Source organism: Rhipicephalus microplus, unplaced genomic scaffold (genome assembly GCF_043290135.1).
Source record: "Rhipicephalus microplus isolate Deutch F79 unplaced genomic scaffold, USDA_Rmic scaffold_16, whole genome shotgun sequence".
NCBI lineage: Eukaryota > Metazoa > Arthropoda > Arachnida > Ixodida > Ixodidae > Rhipicephalus > Rhipicephalus microplus.
Genome location: NW_027464589.1, coordinates 3,318,672 through 3,338,182, shown reverse-complemented (window position 1 = coordinate 3,338,182; position 19,511 = coordinate 3,318,672). Strand labels below are relative to the sequence as shown.

At 46.3% G+C, this 19,511-nt stretch overlaps 1 protein-coding gene across 1 annotated transcript in view; it reads right to left on the bottom strand.

Moving 5' to 3' along the window:
* The window catches only part of LOC119166645 (dorsal-ventral patterning protein tolloid), a 469,222-nt gene that overhangs the window by 305,544 nt on the left and 144,167 nt on the right, over positions 1–19,511 (bottom strand). The window lies entirely within an intron of this gene.

Sequence of the window (19,511 nt, the reverse complement as noted above, 5' to 3'; positions counted from 1 at the left end):
TCGATTGGGCCGCTGGGGTCTACGGGAGTGTCCACTCTTCACCTTTTTTATTTCTCTATGGTGAAGCGACGAAATGAACGCCGGCGAGCACGCGCATTTCGTCTAAGACAGCAGGTGTAGAAACGTTTGCTAGACCGACGGATAAAAGCGCTGTGATATGATTCTGTGGACTTTGATTCTACTACAGAAGATTCATCGAAGATTTTTCGAAGATTGCGGAACCACCAACCCGACTGACGAAAGAAGACACACCTTTCACCTAGACAAGCGAGCACGCAGACGCATGCAACGAGCTACGACAGCGACTCCTAAACCACCCCGTCCTTGCACATTTCCACGAAGAAGCCGGAACAGAGATTCACACGGACGCAAGCGATTTGGGACTAGGCGCCGTCCTCGTGCAGCTGCAAAACGGAGAAGAACGAGTGGTCGCATACGCTAGTCGCACTCTTTTGAGAGCTGAAATGAATTATTTAGTGGCGGAAAAGGAATGGCAGCATATCCACAGGGTGGATGATGGAGAGTGGGGTGAAGCCTTCGTCCGTCCATTCGTTCTTGCTTCTGTCCATCCATGTGTCCGTCTGTGTGACCATACATGCGTCCATTCACCCATCTGTGTGTGCGTCTGTTCGTGCGTGCGCACGTTCATCCGTGCGTCCGTCCATGCTTCCATACGTTCATGCAGCCATCCGTGTGTCCGTCCATGCATCTGTTTGTGTGTCCGTTCGTCCATCTAGACAACACTCCGAGTACCACCATCTCGCATTTTTTCATCATATTTGCGTCCGTCTGTGTGACCGTCCCTGCGTCCATCCGCCCGTCCGTGCGTGCGTCTATTCGTGCGTCCGCACGTTCATCCGTGCGTCCATCTCTGCGTTCGTCCATGCATCCGCCCCTGCGTCCGTCCATGCGTCCATCCTTCCGTGCAGCCATCCGTGCGTCCATCCATGCATCTGTCCGTGTGTCCGTTCGTCCATCTAGTAAACACTCCAAGTATCACCATCTCGCATATTTTCATCATATATTCCGCACATAGAAACACAACCATCCAGCGGACATTCCAAGGACTACACAAGAGGTGGCACACGCCCACTTCCTTACGGCTTGCGCTTCATGTCTACTTCCCACCTTTAACCACCTCGAGTTACATATACTATATACTAGTTCACTGTATTCATGGTACTGTAGCCCAACGCTCGCTAAACTTTTCTAAAACCAAGCAGGTTATGCGCAGCGAGTATAAATAGCAAGCCTTTCTTGTCAGATAGTGCTCAATGCACATACCAATGGCTGCGAATTGGGAATGAGATACAAGAGAATTCGGCTTTTAGTTAACGCGTACGCTGCGAATTTCTTATTGTTCAACAACGTACAGGAGACATCTTCCACCAGCACCACCTTGCAGGTCAAAGCATAAGACTGGTTACGCACTACGACTACGATGAAGGACGAGCGGGTGCCGCTTTAAGGAGCTTCGTCCCTAAATAAGTGTCTGGCGGTGATATGGGCCACGCAATTGCGACTGTACTTATATGGTAGACTATTTCGAGCAGTGAGCGACCATCACTCACTGTGCTGGCTCGCAGGCCTGAAGGACTCTTCTGGGCGACTTGCTAGACGGAGCCTCAGGTTGCAAGAATACGACATAACAGTCTTTTATAAGTCGGATCGCAAGCACAGCGATACTGATTGCCCGTCACGCGCACCAATGGAATCTGCACCTGTGGAAGATGGAGATGACTTCCCGTTTCTTGGAGCCGTCAGCACCACAGACATGACTGAATATCAACAATCAGTGCGTGTTCCTTGAGTTTCCGTCCGGGGATTGTCATCTTAGCTGAAGAGAAACAACGTTTAAATCAAGAGAAACTTCGAACACAGCAGGGAGAAATTCCTACTCATCGTTTCTTCAGCCTCGCGACCCGAAATCCTGGAAGCCGGCCACGATGACCCAGCAGCAGGACACTTCGGAGTGAGTAGAACATTGGCTCGTATCCGCACTAAGTACTACTGGCAAACGTTACTGCATGCTGTACAGCATTATTTGAGGACATGTAAAGATTGCCAGAGACGCAAAGCGCCTTCATTGAAACCTGTAGGATTTCATAAACCAATAAGACCCGCCAAATCTTCGTTTGAACGAGTAGAAATAGATCTACTTGGTCCATTCCCTGAGTCATCAATGGGCAACCGGTGGATAGTAATGGCGACAGACTACTTAACCCGCGGTATGCCGAGACAGCCTCTCTCACCAGGGAAACGGCGATAGAAGTCGCTGAATTTTTCGTCACTAACATTGTACTACGGCATGGTGACCCAAAGGCGGTTATCACGGATCAAAGTACTGCATTCACAGCCGATCTCACGCAGTCGATTATGAAACTTACCCACACATTTCATAGGAAAACAACGCCTTACCACCTCCAAACGAATAGGCTAACCGAGCGACATAACGTAACTCTAACCGGTACGCTGTCCATTTACTTTGACTTGAAGCACCACACGTGGGACACGATAATGCCGTACGCCACTTTCGCTTTTGATACAGCTGTGCAGCAGACTACTAAAGTGACGCCATTCCAGCTAGTCTATGGTCGAATAGTTACCACACCAGTAGATGCAATGCTGACTGTAAGGAACAATACAGAGCACAAGCCTGATATGAGCGAGTTCATTCAGCGAACCAAAGAAGCACGGCAGTTGGTGCGACATCACATAAAACAACAACAACGCATTCATGCAAACCGTTACAACCTCCGGCGGAAAGAAGTCGACTACACACCAGGCGACAGTCTTGATTTGGACTCCCGTGCGGACACCTGGCCTATCCGAAAAGCTTCTGGGCCGCTATTTCGGCCCTTACCGAGTCCTTCGTCGCATCAGCTCCTTGAACTACGAGGTGTCACCGGAAAGACAAGTGAGCTCATTAAGATGCCGAAGGAGCACTGAAATCGTACATGTGGTCAGAATGAAGCCATACTATGACAGGCAATGAACATCGAGCACCCGATCATAAGGAATACCTATTTCTCCAATGAAGACCACGCATTCAGACCATGTCAGCAACACTGATTGATTGATTGATTGATTGATTGATATGTGGGGTTTAACGTCCCAAAACCACTATATGATTATGAGAGACGCCGTAGTGGAGGGCTCCGGAAATTTCGACCACCTGGGGTTCTTTAACGTGCACCCAAATCTGAGCAGACGGGCCCACAACATTTCCGCCTTCATCGGAAATGCAGCCGCCGCAGCCGGGATCCGAACCCGCGACCTGCGGGTCAGCAGCCGAGTACCTTAGCCACTAGACCACCGCGGCGGGGCATGTCAGCAACACTGCTTCTACGCATCGGGACGTTGTGTTCTTGGAGGAGGGGTAATGACGCAAGACAGACGCAGTATTCAAACTGCGCGCTAGTTCGTGCGCTCCCCAAGAGACCAGCGGCCCGATGATGAGACAGTAAAAGGCCGTGACGAGAAGTGGTGCACCGCTCGAGGTCTTTTCTGAGATTGGTTTCTTTTGCGGATCACCTCTTGCAAACGCTACTACAATTTCCTTTACTTTTCGGGCACAAGTTAGCCCCAATGGATAGTTATTCTTACACCATTTAAATTGTGCATAACAATATATTGGGCGAAATATAATATGTGCTTTCTTGGCATTAAGCTGTAGCTAGTTTTGTTTAGGCCAGTTTATGAGTGACGTCATATACTCATTTACATTTCTTCTAGTGTTTGTAAGTGATCTGAAGTGAAAATTACGTTTGTGTCGTCTGCATACATATTGAGCTGTGGTGAGGCGGGTATACATACAATATCATTAACATAAAGTAAAAAGAGCAAGGGACCTAGTATAGAACCCTGCGGAACTCCCTGTGTCACCTGAAGCTCTCTTAATGTGGCTGTTTCTATTTGTACTAGTTGTTACCAGTTATGCAGATTGCTTTGTAAAGAGTTAAGGGTGATTCACATATGCCGTACCGTGATAGTTTCCGTAATAATGCGTCATACTGTATTGAAGGCTTTTTTAATTTCAAAAATAAACCAAGCGTAAATTTTGTATTTTCCATATTTGCAATAACTTGATATTTCATAATCGTTAACAGTTGTTCAGTAGACTTTTTTTTTCTGGAAACCATCTAGACATGTTGCGATGATGTCATGCTTACTAACAAGCATAACAGCCTGTCGTGTATAACGCCTTCCAAAACCATTGATAATGCCGTACGTATTGAAACGGGTCTATAATTTGAAATAGTATTAATGCCATCTCCTTTATATATTAGCGTTACCCTTGCAACTTTCAACTGTGCCGGAAATACGCCTGTTGTCAGTACAAGATTTATTACGTAAGCAAGCACCTCGCATGTTAAAAGACATATTAACCTAAGTCCACCTGCAGTGATTTCGTCTATACCTGGCGCCACATTGCATTTAAGTTTATTTATTAGGCTATCAATCTCAGCGCTGTCAGTAGGAAGCATAAAGATCGAATTCGGCATAGCTGATGTTTCTTCGATAGACGAGTCCACTTCACGTTCACAAAAGCACCCGAATTAAAGAAACGACAATTTATGACATTCGCTAGGTTTTCGCCACGCAGCACCAGGTTTCTCACTAGCATTTCTTTGATATCATATCTTGCCTTCTTTCCACCAGTAAGGGCGTCCACCGTTTCCCGGACCTTTCTTGGGTTATCGCATATGTTCTGAATTGTTTTTCTGATAATGTTCTCGTTTAGCCTTTTTTTGGTCTGATGTAATTGCATTACGGTATTTTTTGTACTCTGCAAATGTTTCAAGTTCTCGTAGGGCTTAGAAAGTTTTTAAAAAGGCTACTTTGCATTGGAATACATTTACGAAACAAGCAGTGTAGCCAAGGTTTTCGGCAATTTATTTTTTTTTTCAAAAAATGATTGATTGATATGTGGGGTTTAACGTCCCAAAACCACCATTTGATCTTGACAGACGCCATAGTGGAGGGCTCCGAAAACTTTGTCCACTTGTGGTTCTTTAACATGCACCCAAATATGAGCACACGGGCCTCTTTCGAAAAGATACCTTTGTAGGAAATGCCACGTTGTAACAGTATCGCATTGCGTTCAAAAACTTATTGTAGGCCTCATCAGCGTGTTCCGATATATATATATATATATATATATATATATATATATATATATAAAAGTAGCGGTTGTCTCACATGAGCTCGAACGTAATGGCTTCATGTGCGAATCGACATTGACAGATGACAATAGTTACTTCAAAATAGAACTTACCTAAGCGGCATTTAGGGTGGCAGATGATCCTTCTGACTCCACACCGTCTGCAGAGGAATTTTGATATGAGTCCGTATGCGCCGACTATTGTGACTGGCCATCACCTCCACGGGCCCGTCCCTTGAACAGGTGCATGGTACCAACGCAACAACAAATAACACCCGCGCACGCACACGTGCATGCCTACACACACCCACGCACACACAGAGACGCCATGCTATATCAATCAAACATCAGTATTTTGTTGTAAGATTGTACATGTGCTTTCATTGCACAATTATTCCAACTTGCGGCGGTTGCTGAGTCAGCTAGCGCGTTGCTACCGAATTAGCGATTCCGTGTGTCGTCGCAAAGTCAAATCTCAGATATAACTTTTTAAAGCTTTTTTATTTTTTATGTCAAATTTCGGTAGGATTAACCGGACTGCTTCGAAAAATTCATTGTTTCCTTTAGAAGAAAATAAGACTGAAGCAGTACCTCAATGGCATGATACGTACGTAAATAATGCTTTTTCTGCTGGTGCCTCATTTGAATCAGGCACCAGCGTGATCTTGCTGGCTTAATTTATTACTAGGAGAACTGGTCGTGGGCCCAGAAGAAAATAGTGGCAATTCTTAGCGCTCCAAAAAAAAGAACTAACTAACTTTGGTGTCGTTTGAAACCCAAACTGATTATTAAAAAGAAATGTGTCAACAAAATAAAATACTGACAGTGTTTTCATGTTGCTACTGCTATATTTATGGTTGAGAGTTCCGGTTATTTCAATTAAAACAGCAAAGTTGATAGGCCAAAAACATTTATGCTAGTAAACCATTTTTAACGGTGAAACATTCACTTTTACGGCTCTGTTAGCCACACTGACGTATTTATTTTCTAATGGCTTTCGCAAAAAATCTTGTGTGCATGGACGATCGCTCGCATGTCAACTGTTCCTGAGATGCAGTTCTTGTACATAAGACACCAATTTGACAAGATCGATAAGGTTAAAAGTGCGTAGAGCATGTGGTTGTAGTGGCCACCTTAGTACGATGATTGAGCTGCAAGGACGTTGACGACTTCACTCTGGAGACGTCAACAGTGCTTACAGAGAGCACGGATGAGAAGCCCAAAGGCTGCCGCTACGACATCGTAAATCTGCGCACGCCGGTTGAAGTGAAATTCTTCATTACATGATCCGCGTATCGTGCGCTTATGTTTGACATCTTTTCTCGCTAGCCTTGTCGAAGAAAAGTTCCCCCTCCCCGACTTGCGATTTGCTGAACCGCGCCGTGTTTAACCAACTAGGTCTTGTCCCAGAGCGCTTGCTGACAGCTAGCTACATGTAGCCTGCGCATAGAATACCGTACGCAAAGCTTGCAGGTGTAGCTCTGCGAGCGTTGTGTAAAAGGAGCCCACGAGAGGTAGGCTCAGAACGCATGCGCAATGGAAACGCGAAACTTTGCGTGCGCTCTTCTAAAACTGCGTATTCAAAAGTATGTGCTTACGCCGAGCTGCTGTCGACGCGAGAGAGGTATGTAAGTAGATTCGCGCTGTGTGCGAATCCCTGAAACCATGACTTCCAAATGTTTTTTTTAATCGGAGTGAACCTACGATTGTGTTCGGGTGACTTGTCTCATACCGCAGTTCTTGGTCCAGTTTTCGTCCCAAATGAAGTGAACGTGACAGGTGTGAGTGACTGATTATTTTATATACGATAGTCTTTCTTGAAGACCTTCGACGCAAAAACGCAAAAATGCTGGTCTGTCTGTCTGTCTGTCTGTCTGTCTATCTGTCTGTCTGTCTGTCTGTCTGTCTGTAAACTTGTCTCTTTGTCCACCCTCAATGGCACTCTAGATGACACCAAAGAGACCAAACGATAATATTTCAAACGGCTGACCCCATCCGCAGCGCCCACCAACATTGCTCAAGGTTCAGCGTTCATACTTGTGGGATTGTTAATTAAAAAGCAGTTATTACGCATATCTAAGCACCATAACATTACGTCAATATTATGTATTGCAACAAAGTCCTTTACACACCTTTATTATGCCTGGAAGAAGTGGCCAAAACAGTCACCTACGAGGCACATAACCGACTCAAGGGTCATCCCCACTAACGATGAAGATGAAGGACACTAGATGATGATGAATTTTTACAGGTGATGAAGAAGCCCGCTTTAAATGCCAACACTAACTTTCCGCACAAGAGAGCAGCCATCCTGGCCGCAACTTATAGATGCGGAGAACGCCTTGCGAAAGGCTTCATACGCGAGACATGCACTATCTCGGTACCGCGACAGCGCTGGTCACTTGGAGCAATCACAGATTCAACGCGAGATTTAACAGGTGAGGTCTTCTCTAAGACTGTTTATGTGCCGAGAAATCGAAACTGAAATTTCTCGCACAATGCAGGAGTGCGAACTGGTGTCCAGAGTAGCACCTTGTCACCGGAGTGGAAGGTCACAGTGGTGTGAGATGCGTCATGCAGACTTTTACGGGCTTGTTGTGTCTTCTTAGTGTTGAGTCTGGCGAGCTGGCGACAGCGATGGAGGCGGTACACATATTGTTCACAGGATTATGAAGATGGTGTGACCGGGGCTGTCAAGAACGAGACGTCCAGGAAGGAAGATGGCGATCGGCCATAGACAAGGTAGAATGGCGAGAAGCCAGTTGTGCGTTGTACGGCGGTATTATAAGCGAGCGTTACAAACGGCAAAATCGCATCCCAGTTGGTGTGGTATGGCTCAATGTACATAGCTATTATGTCAGACAGAGTTCGATGAAAGCGCTCAGTGAGCCCGTTGGTTTGGGGAGGGATAGCTGGAGGTTGTCTTGTGGCTGGTGCCGAGGCTTTTAGCAATTCTTCCACAATTTGCGAAAGGAAAGCTTTTCCGCGGTCACTCAGGATGACACGAGGAGCACGGTGACGCAAGATTAAGGCTTCCAGCATAAATGTAGCCACGTCAGTAGCGGAGGCCGAATTCACGCAGGACGTTTCAGCGTAACGTGTCAAGTGGTCGACACGTTACGCTGAAACGTCCTTATATGGTCCCCTTCCCATTCGGAGTCGTGGGAAGGGTACCAAAAAGATCGATGCCAAAGACTTCAAATGGTGCCGACGGAAACGTTGGTCGTACAAAACCTTTGACGCGACGTTCCCCGTCGCTTTGACTTACGGCGGCCAGGGTGTCCGCTTCCAAGTGGGAAGAGGGGGGGGGGGGATTAGTGTGGGCATTTGTTACTTACATCGTCCTCACCCCTGCATGATCACAGTCACCATAATCTGCTTGTCTATTTGTCCTCATTGTCACTCTGGGTCATCATCATCGTCATCGTCTGTGCACTGGCTCTGCCCGTTCGTTTTGCGAGATCTTTCCTCAAATAATCGCTGGCTCAGCCAAGAATACCAAGACTTCATACGTGGTGGAGGTGCATTTTTGGTCCTCTGACCACCCGCAGCCCACTATACCCCCAGGAGTTTCGTTCAGGCCGCCGCTTGCGCCCACAGTCAGGCAGCATGTCCCAGACCGAGCATGCCGGCGCTGATGTCATCAACCACGCACCGCGGCAAGCTGCCCCTCCTACTTGCATACGCGGACATCAGCGAGAACCCCCGCTCTTCGCTGGTCTTTGAGGAGAAGACGTAGAAGACTGGCTCAATGACTACGACCGCGTAAGTGCCGCTAATAGGTGGGACGGGGCAGCCAAACTGCGTTACGCGCCTTTTTATTTGACCGGAGTGGTGAAGACATGGTATTTTAACCACGTCGTTGACTTACCCGACTGGGCTACCTTCCAGCAGCAGCTGCGACACGTCTTTGGGGCACCGGACATTCGATCCGCCGTCGCGAAGAGGACACTCAATACCCGCCGACAACATCCCGATGAATCGTACACTTCATACATTGAGAATGTCCTCGCACTGTGCCGGCGTGTCAATAAATCCATGCCGGAATCGGACAAAGTGCGCCATATATTGAAAGGCATTGGGCCTGTTGCCTTTATTGCCCTCGCTGTGCAAACCCGAGCTACCACCGCTGATGTTGTAACGACATGCCAGTGCCTTAATGCGCTGGACGCCGTTTGCCTCCAACCAGACATTGGCGATCACCACTCCACGTCACATGGCCATCTGCGTGACCTCATCCGGGACATTATACGAAGAATTGCGGTCCATGGGCTTCACGCCTTCTACACCGCGTCCTACACAGCCTTCGGGAGTGTCCTTACGTGACATCATGAGAGAGGAACTTACATGCCTGACTGACATGCTGAAAACCGAAGTAACCAGCAGTCAGGTCGTCGTGATAGGCCTTAAGAATAGCGGCTCGAAGACAACGAGGCAGAATGGACACCCAGCGTTGACCATCCGGGTGTTAGATGTGATGGTAAAGAACGCGGTTATCGAGCTTGAAATTCCTGAGTTGTCGCCGAAGGCGGGCATTAGGCGTCGTGATTTCCCCTGAAGGCGATCTATGATGCGTCTACAGTAAGCGTCAGCGAGTTGATGCGTTATGATGGAGCCATGGTCGTCAGATGGGATCTTGTCAATGACGGCTATAGACGAAACAGATGCGGAAGGACTATCCAAGCGCTCGTCGCTGAAGTAAGTAGCGGAAGCAGTGGACGGCGCCGTAGGAATTGGGCAGCGAGAAAGCGCATCTGTGTCCTGGTGCTTTTTACCGCACTTGTAGATTATAGTGAAGTCGTATTCTTGAAGAGGTGTAATCCATCGACCAAGGCTTCCTGACAAATTTTTGAGTGTGGAAAGCCAACACAGGGCATGATGGTCTGTAACTATAGTAAAATGTCGGCCATGTAGATAAGGTCGAAGTTTCTGCACTGACCTCACGACAGCTAAACACTCCTGCTCAGTAATGGTGTAATTTTTCTAGGCGTTCGTCAGGACCTGGCTTGCATACGCAACGACCCTTTCACGTGATGATTCTTCGCGCTGCAGTAGAATACCTCCGATTCCTAGACCGCTAGCGTCAGTATGCAGGAGTGTGGGTGCTGTTTCATCGAAATGGCGAAGTACTGGTTCAGATGTAAGGGCATTTTTGAGATGGCTAAAAGCTGATTCGCAGGCAGGAGACCACTCAAAACGAAGACCAGAACCGAGTAATTTGTGCAAAGGTGCCACTATCGAGGCAAAGTCTCGTATGAATCGGCGCAAGTATGAAGCCAGGCCAAGAAAACAGCGCAAGTCCTTGGTCCTTTCAGGGCGAGGAAATTAAAGAACGGCCGATATTTTATCGGGATCAGGACGAATGCCATCCTTACTCACAATGTGGCCTAATACCATAATTGTCTTGCTGGCAAAACAGCACTTTTTTGCGTTCAGCTGAAGGCCAGCCGAACCCAAGCACATGAGGACTTCGTCTAAACGGTGTAAGTGTTGAGAGAAGGTTGACGAGAAAACAATGATGTCGTCCAAATAGCATAGGCAAGTTTTCCACTTCAGGCCACGCAAAATGATGTCAATCGTGCGTTCGAATGTTGCGGGTGCGTTGCAGGGGCCGAAGGGCATTACATTGAACTCGTAGTAAAGTCCGTCTGGTGTCGAAAATGCCGTCTTTTCTTTATCGCCTTCATGTATACGTATCTGCCAGTACCCCGAACACAGATCGAGACTCGAAAAGTATTGAGCTCCCTGTGGGGAATCCAAGGTGCCATCTATACGTGGCATAGGGTATACATCCTTGCGCATGATCTTGTTCAGCGCCCGGTAGTTTACGCAGAAGCGCACAGAACCGTCTTTTTTTTTCGAACTAAGACGACAGGTGATGACCAAGGGGGCTAGCAGAGGGGCGTATTATGTTCCGTCTCAACATGTGGTCAACGTTTTCTTCAATAACTTTCCGCTCAGCTACTGATACGCGATATGGCCGACGACGAACGATTGACGTACCCCCAGTCTCGATGCAATGGTGGTGACGCACGTCTTTGCAAATACGGGTGAATTGACGTCAAACAAAGCTTCGTGTTTCGTCAGTAAGGCAAACAGTTGTTGAGTCTGCGAAGAAGTCACGTCAGAGCTAATGGTAGTTTTGAGGGAGAAGGTGGATGGAGAACGTGCAACAGGGAGATTTTCAGGAGAAGCGTCTTGAAAGGTTACCACAGAGAAAGGCTGCGGTGTAGCGATGCAAGCCAACGTTAAGCCCTTCGGAACCAGAATTTTTTCGGGTGTCGGGTTCGTTGCGCAAACGACTGCGAAGCTATCGTCGAAACGTATTAGACCTGATGCGAATGCTATTCTTCTGGTGAAACAGCGTACGGAGGGTTGTACGAGCACTTCGCCGCAGTCAATGATATCGGACAGAAGTGTAACAATTCGCTGACTGTGCGGAGGTAGCTCAGTGGCTTCTGCAGCATAAAAACGAAGTGGTGCGTCATTTGCGTGAAGCGAATAGAAGGTATCGCTTATGTGTAGGACGCGTTGCCGGCAGCAGATGGACGAAAACGCTGTTGAAAGAAAGTCCCATCCTAATATTAGCAGTTGAGTACACGAACTAAGCACTGCAAAGTCCACCTAATGGAGAAGTCCATCAATGTACACACGAACAGCACACATGGCGGAAGGTCAAATAACGTCTCCTTGAGCAGCGAGCAACGTAGGTCCATCATAAGGCGTAGTAACTTTGCGGAGACGCGCACACAAATCTTTGTGAATGACTGAGAAACTAGCACCAGTGTCTATTAAAGCTTCCACTTCTATGCCTTCCACCGAAACAGATATCATATTATGAGGATGTTCTGGAGGAATTTTTCCTACTTTGCTAAATGCAGCTTTTCCCCCAGAAGCTGCGTCATTTAGTTTTGCGGGTGACGGTCGGCGAACTGAGAGGCTGGTTGAAGTGGCAACATAGAGCGACGGAGAGGGGACGGCGAGCGATGCCTGGCACCACGGTAGCGAGGAGCCATTTCAGGAGTTACTGATGGTGAGGAAGAGCGACCGTGAGGCGTAGCGTAAGGACGGGGCTGGAAAGTGGTTCCTATGGCATAGTCATCCCGTTCGTAAGTGTCAAACCCACGGCGCTGGTCTCGCTGACGCTTGCGACAGACACGTGCGATGTCTCCACGATATCCGCAATAGTAGCATGTAGGTTTCGTCGGGCGCCATGATTGATACTAGGGCTGGTTGTTTGGGCTGGGGACTATGGAATCCAGGTGTGGTGGCGCCAGTCGTACATAGTAAGGGTGGTTTTGCGTGCTGAGCGTCAGGGACGCCAGATGGGCTGGCGTCGTCGTCGGCGGTATATGGAACGAAGGCTGGAGTAACTGCGGCGACTTGCGCGTAAGTCAGTGGGGCTTTGGAGACGTGAGGGTCTGTGTAGGCATTACCAGTCAAAGCAGCCAACTCATCCTTGACGACGTCCCGTAAATTTGTACTTGGGGGTCAGAAGGAAACGGACGTACTGGAAATCCGAGCGACTGCAGTTCCTCTCGTATCATGTTGCGGATCATGGCTCGTAACGAAGGGTCGACAGTAGGGTTATCAGGAATAGCTGCAAGAGAGTTGTTCAGCTGCAGCCGTGCTGCTTCAAGCTCGTCCAGGCGCTGACACATAGCTAGAATGTCAGCAACAGTACTTGGGTCCTTTACGATCAAAGCATTGAAGGCAACAGGCCCTATGCCTTTGAGCAGATGACGCACTTTATCTGTCTCGGTCATGGAGGCGTTGATGCGTCGACAGAGAGAGAGAGAGAACACCCTCGATATACGAGGTATAAGACTCGCCTAGTTGTTGTTTTTGACCATCAAGTGTTCTCTTCGCCAGACTGGCTCGAACTGCTGGAGTAGCGAAGACTTGTCGCAGATGTTCTTTCAAGACGTTCCAGTTGGGAAAATCGATCTGGTGGTTAAAAAATTAAGTCTTCGCCACGCCAGTAAGGTATAAAGAGACGTGGCTGAGTTTGTGCGGATCGTCCCAAAGGTTATCTGCACTCACTATGTCATATTGGTGTAGCCAGTCGTCCACATCCTCGTTTCGGAGTTCAGCGAATAGAGGGGGCTCGCGAGGCAGTCCGCTGACGATCCAAGAGTGAGTAGCTGTGGCAGTCATAGCCGGAGGGGTAAAAGGAGAGGCGCCCGAGGGTTCGTCCTGCGGCATGCTGGTGGACACGTAGCCCAAACGGCGACCCGAGCGAAGCTCCAGGAGGTAAAGCGGGCAAGCATGAACAGGGAATCGAGGAGCAACCCCCACCACTTGCGACGAAGTCTTTTACACGCCTTCATAAGGCCTGGAAGATGAGGCCAAAACAGTCACCACCGAGGCACAGAACCGACTCAAGGGTCATATCCACTAACGATGAAGATGAAGGACACTAGATGATGATGAAGAAGTGTGCTTTAAATGCCCACAGTATGTGTATTTTTTACTATAAAAGGCATACAAAAGTAATTCCAAGGACCGTAGCGTTTATCACGCTGCACTGACGGTGCAACGCTTGCACGGAAAAGCAAGTGTTTCCACCGCTTTGCTAATACGACACGGTGGTGGCACCTACCCGTCGCCTTGCGTTCTACGCCTTATCCCCTCAGAGACGGGTGCGCACGCCGCCCGCTTTGTTTTCTAGGATAACTGCCAGATAGCGCTCATATCTCACGTGTGACATGACGATGTGCTCATTTGCCTCCGCTGCATACTCAAGGCAGTCTAACGCAGCACCTTCAGAATACCATTCACCGATTTTTTTTGCGCAGAACCTCAAATAAACGCTTTGTTGACTCTGTCCAGACACAAGGCTATCGTCTATCGACATTTGCAGTGTTAGGCTAATAGTCATTAAATTATTTTCAAGTACTGCAGCCAAATGCAGGGCTTACACAGGAGTTGGGTATAAAACAAGAAAAGAAAAATAACGATAAAATCAGAAGTTCTTACAAGAACAAGTAATGTCACACCCTAAGCATACCTGGGTTCAAAAAGAAGTAAACCTTATAGGTTATTCTCGTAAACAATATAGTCCTGAAAGAAACTGCGTTTAAACATTTAGTACATGAAAATCGGTCTTAGGATAGTGCCTACATCTAGTTGGAAGAGCATTAGCATACATGATGTATTTATCGTTAGATAGCCGACATATGTTCTTCAAGATACCGCACCACAGCGCTCATGCTTCAAGAAAAGCTACAAACAAGTGTGCGACCTGGGAAGCCCAAAGGTTAGCAGCTTTTGGGTTCCGTTAGTACAACTCATACGTATTTTCCTCCGTGTGAATATAAATATTCCTTCAAGTGTTTGCTCATTAGCAGTTATTGTCTACTAGTTAGGTGTTTCCAGCTAAAATGTGCAAGCTGCCCTGTTTATGTGCTCCTTGTATCACTGATAATTAACGACTCATCGTTGCTATCATCGTTTCCTAATCTTCCCAAACATTACGATCAGCGTAAGCGAGTCAAGAAAAAAGATATTAGTACTCTCACCGTCACTGTCATGCCACTTTGAGGCTATATTTAGTGCCATGCTTAGTGAAACCGTAAAGTACTCTCATTTGACTATGCATATTGTTTTTTAATTTAGTAGCGGGAGCGACATTGGCTACATTATCGCCGTTTTGCTGCATTCGGTGGTTGCATCACTCACCACCTCATTTAGCATGCGACAGAGAAGAAGCAAGCCACATTGCAACTACAATTACAATTGAAAGTCAATATTGTGTGTGCGTGTTCAACTCTAATCTGTGGTTCAGAGTTAACAAAAAAAGGGGCTGACATTGCATCGTAAATATAGAAGTGGTGGCTTGGTCAGATTCGTCAGCAGATATAAAAAGTGAGTTGTAGCCATGGGCTTCTTGATTTCGTCGGAACGAAATCAAGAAGAGGCAGCGAGCTAAGGACATAGAAGAAGAACGAGCCACATGCCTCGAAAAACGTAACTGTGCAGATAACAAGTTTGAAAAGAATACACAGCCTTAGTGGGCATCTGCAGAAGCTCTGTGGATGCAGCCTGCCAGCCATTTCCTGTGACAGGCTGTGTTCGCAAAGCTGTTACGGATGCTAACTAAATTTCTCTAATTAGGATAACTGTACCTCTCGCTACCTAACTGAATCTTTCCGATAAGAATAACTTTACCACACACCACACCCACCCAGTCAATTTTTTGAAGTGGCATTGCATGCCCAATCAACCAGCGTTTTTGGACCATCATGAATAACGCTGAAAGAACTTCCACATCTTTCTTAAAGTTCGAAACTTGTACTTCTTACCTGCAGGACTGTGTTATTGCTCAATGACACTGGCTCACCTGGGGACAGATATCACTCTGAGGCCTTTTTCACCAAGTCTTGGCCATGGTGGCACTATATTTATTAAAGGCCAACTGCAACAGAATGGAAGCGGCCATAAATACGTAGTATATATACGGTAAGGTATGATAACGAAAGTGAAAAATCTTGCAGTCACGTATTATTTTTTAATTGATGCTCTAATTGGTTGCAAGTAGACGACGTGGAGCTCTAGCGGTGTGGCCAGGAAAAAATCAGACAGAACCGGATATGACGATTGCTACAGAACCACAGCGTCACTCCTTGTGAGCAATCCTACATGCCGCTGAATCGCTCTTTTCTGCGTGGAAACCACTTTCAACACAGCTCATTTGAAACGGGTTTTTACTGCCTTGGCACCGCCTAAAGACAGCGCGTTCGAAAGGCATTCGTGCTGCATTGAAATCGATGGCAATTCAAGTTAAAGTCAAGCAGCGTTTCTGAATATGAGGGTCAGACACTGCAAACCCCACAGTGGAAGCCCAGACCAGCGTTAAATAAGAGGCATGCTCAAGCAGCTTTCTTAAGTTAACACAGAAAAAAAACACTAACAGGTGCGTCCGCACCGTGCGTGCTCGAGGAGCGCAGAGCAGACGATTTTTCTGTCGTTCACGTCACTTCTGGTCAGCCGTAATGGCATCGTTTTTTCTCTTTTTGGTCTCAAGAACGCCGTCGTTTGCAAGGTTTTTTTTTTTTTTTGAAGGTAAGCGCTTGTATTCCGACCGCGACATTTGGCAGGCAGTACTACCTCTAGCTAGACTACGTATATATTGACTTTTTGCGAAGCACCAAAGTTCGTTGCAGTTAGCCTTCAAGTGGATGTGGCACAACAGGTATTCTAGAGAAGTTTACTGCTTATCACAAATAAGTAAATTTTCCAGAAAACGTTGTACATTTTGTTTTCTAGCACAAGAATTGGAACTAAACTTTGTGCGGGTCAGCACTGAATATTTTTTGTTTGGCCTGTTTTACAGCCTTTAAGTTCATTTTTTACTGTCCTATCAAGGATAAATCAGTGCGGTTGTACTTGATGTGTTCCAGTTTGAAGTGCAATTCATAGCTTATAAAACTAAGCACATCGTTTTAGTCATGAGGATGAAGTTTTCAGAGCTGTTTTGCTGTTTTATTGTGAAGTAACTTTTGGCTTGTGTGTGTAGGTGTGTATGTGCAGGTTCACCTAGCTAATGGTGTGATGCCCTCAAGGGCTGCTTAGAGTCAGCACATGGGAGTTCCAAGGTCTTCCATTTGGTCAAGTGGTCTACCTTCACAATGAGGTAGACTGAGGCCGGTACGGCACGCATAGGAGCTTCACGGAAAATGTTAGAATTGGTTTGCGGGAAAAGGCTGCCAGAAGCCACCACAGCAGCAATTGTCTTCACAAGAAGAGGAAGCATAAAGAGGTTAGTGAGGAAATTCGCTCACCTCAGTGGTGTGCGTGTTTTGTCATGAATCAATATCGTTTTATAACTTGTTTCTTTTTGGCGACTATAGTGCACTGTATATAAGCACAGCTGCAAGTTATATTTCCAGTCGCAGAATTTCCAGCCATCGGCACATTTCCATGCTTCGACGGAGCACCTTGACTTGCTTTGACAGATGACAGTACTGCCAAGTGTTGGGCACTGCGTGTTGGCTGCACCCTATAGTATATATGGAGTGGGGTTGATTTTAATAGTAAATTTTTGTTTCACGTCTGCCTGACTTGTTAGTTTAATGCACTCTTTGGCAAGTCTATTTTTGCCATGTTTCGTTTATGGCTATGTTCCACGCACCCCCATCAAATGCGTTGCCATCTGCATGTCTCTGCAATGAATCATTGTGTGTGACAGCTAACACATCGTTCCTTTTTGAAATTGCACATGCTGCTTGAACAAATATACTCGTATAGAAGATCAACTGCTTGCTCCCAACGTTTCAGATTTACTTATTGTGGATTACAAGTGCTACGAATGTGCCTTTCCCCGGTTTTTTTTTATTAAAATATTTTTTAGCAGCAGCTGGCATTTAAAGCTAGAAAAGCACATGAGTTGTCGCACGCAATGTTTCATTTCTGAGATAAGCGTTGGCAACAAATTTCCTGGACTTGCGTGAAAATATTCACGAACACAATGTGGCGAAAAAAGACCTGCGCAGTGTGTTTTCGACCCGCCAGTTAGGCAGAAGCGAACTGGAAATTGACTAAACAAATCAACCTGCGCTCCATCTACTATTTCCTGCAGTAAATTAACTGTATCCAACACTTGGAGGCGTTAACATCTGTCAAAGCAAGTCGAGGCCACGCTGTGCAATTAAGCTGATGTTGTACATGCCTGATGGGGTAAATGCTGAAAGGCATTGCTATAGGATTGGAAGGTGGGCTAGTTGGTAATTAATAATTGTTCAACGAACTGGGAGCTCGAGAGGAACACAGACGGGAAGCAAAAAGGCCGCCCACAGCACGAGCGCTCTAACAACTGTGTAATTCTCACGTTAGAAGGACATATAAGTACACAAGGATGCGCATTTCAACAGGAATAAGACGATATACTATAGCGTGAGCAGCATGCATGGCATTCATTCGAAGCACTTGTTCAATAATTACACATATAGTTCAATTGAATCGAAATGGCTTTATTTCTTCTATTTATAACAGAAAGAAAGCAGAAGCTAAAGGCCATGTGGCCTGACAAAGGCTTCTGCTTCTACGACAGTTCGGCACTGTCTGTCGGTCACTGTCTGAGTTAAACTCAAACAATGACGGATGGCTGATGCATTGATTCTTATTTCTGAAAATGTGATATGCTTCAGAAACTTCATGCGTGGTTTGAAGCGGATGCCGCAAAAGAACACTTGTATTCTAAAACAACGATTGCCATTTACAGGAATCACAATGCGAAGCAAAAATGGAAAAAGGAGTACTTTTCAAGGAACTTAAATGCTGCCCTGGGGCGTACATTCAAAGATCGGCTGACTTGGCCTATGTACGTACATGCGACCGCAAGATAGCGTTATGCTATACACCATTCCTAAAATACACTTAACTGTTTCGCATGTTTCTGTCAGCATCCTCTGCCTTTAGGCGGGCCCTGCACTCGTGCTGTGTGCCTCCTCTTTGCTTCGTGTCTGTGTTGCTCCAGTGCTTCCAGTTCACCAAAAAATTAAGGCATAGCTACGTCGCTTTTGTCTTTATTTGCATGCATAAATAGTCTGGTATTGTTAAAACTTGGTGGCATCTAGCTGTTGCATGTTCTTCATTTTCTGTAGTGGTCTGCGGAAGGAAACATTAACTGTGATTCATGATTATACTGACACTCCAGCCGTTGCTGTTTCTTGATGTGGGAGCCTATCCGTAGTCGTGGTTTGTTTGAACGATAGTCCTACTTTTAAAAATGAGTTCCTCAGTTGGTTAGGCTGTATGAGGAAGACAAGATTCCTTGCGAATATATATATATATATATATATATATGCTAGTGCTTCCTTAGTGAGCTTAATGAACTGCCGTATTTCAGCGATAGGCATTTCTTAATGAACGGAAATTAACCACGGTTCTTTCTTTCTTTTACAGCTAAGAGAATAGCTAAATTTTGTGTGCGAAACAAATTCGATTATTGCAGTGTTAGTGTGAATTAAATATTTTTGAACACTTGTTATTATATATAATACTTCAAAGTAAAGTTACAGAAGAAACGTTGCAACAGATTCCTAATCATATTATTATGGGATAGGCAGGTGGCAGCGTTTTTTTTTTGCTAGGTTGCTGAAGATTTGGAGTCAAGTTGTTCCCTTGTTTTATCAAGGATGAAACATTGCAGACCGGATAGTATTTATTTAAAATATGTGGTGCAATGTGGTGTCAACAGCAATTTACACGTAAATGGTCCCTCCCCCCCCCCCCCCTACTACCAACTTCTGTGGAGGCCCTTCTGGTTTGGTGGACAAGCGCGTGCTTGTTTCAAATTTGGAGTTGCTGATCTGCTCGTGTATAAAAACGCCTAAAATTTCAGATA